General features: G+C 37.1%; 1 pseudogene; it reads right to left on the reverse strand.

The window, feature by feature from the left end:
- Window positions 1–271: 271 nt before the first annotated feature.
- LOC105309365 overlaps window positions 272–1,021 on the reverse strand; it is a 4,387-nt pseudogene continuing 3,637 nt past the window's right edge.

Consider the following 1,021-nt stretch of genomic DNA (forward strand, 5'->3'; position numbering starts at 1 on the left):
CTTCTCACATCTCAATTTAATATAAACAGAAAAAATAAACTAACAAGGTGAACTTCGTTCACTTTTTCTTGAAATAAGACAAATACCTGTACTGTTATTTATCTCCCAAAATTTCTGTGTTAGACTGAATCTGATCTCAAAGGACAATTGATTCCACATTTTTGATGCCTTTGTATAAATAAAAGAACCCATTGCATTAAATAAATAATTTATTTTAGAATTTAAAGCCTCTTTGTTGGTTCAGAATTAGTACCAAATAAGTATAGCATAACTAAGGCAGTCTTAATATACCTATCGTTAACTTATTATAAAAAGATTTTTCATAGTATTTTTCACCTCCAGATTTCTCAGGGTATGTATTAAAGGGTTCAACATGAGAAGGATAACTGTATAAACCACAGTTAAGGATTTATCAATGGAGAGGTTAGAATCAGGTCTAACATACATGAAAATACAGGGAACAAAAAGCAGGACAACCACCGTGACATGAGAACTGCAAATAGGCAGGGCTTTGCGCCTCCCTTCTTGACTGTGACTTTTAAGGGAATTTAAAATGACTCCGTAAGAGATTAGTGGAAGGACAAAGATGACCATACAGATTGCACTTCCATTGGCAACGACTGTGAGGCCTACAAAGTAGGTGTCAGTACAGGCGAGTTCCAATAATGGGTACATGTCACAGATGAAGTGGTCAATGACATTGGGACCACAGAAGGGGAGGCTATATACAATGAGAAGTTCAACCAGAGAGTGTATAAAACCTCCAACCAAGGCCATCACCAATAGCAGGATGCAAACCTGTCTATTCATGATGGTTAGATAGTGCAGTGGCTTACCCATAGCCACATATCGATCATAGGCCAGCACCACCAGAATGAAGATCTCAGCACTTCCAAATAAGTGTTCCAGAAAGAGCTGTCCCATGCAAGCTGAGAAGGAAATTGTCTTTTTGGCAAACAGTAAGTCTATAATCAATTTTGGTAAAATCATAGTGGAATAAATCACATCCATGAGTGACAGA

This window comes from Pteropus vampyrus, unplaced genomic scaffold (genome assembly GCF_000151845.1).
Source record: "Pteropus vampyrus isolate Shadow unplaced genomic scaffold, Pvam_2.0 Scaffold733, whole genome shotgun sequence".
NCBI classification, from domain to species: Eukaryota; Metazoa; Chordata; class Mammalia; order Chiroptera; family Pteropodidae; genus Pteropus; species Pteropus vampyrus.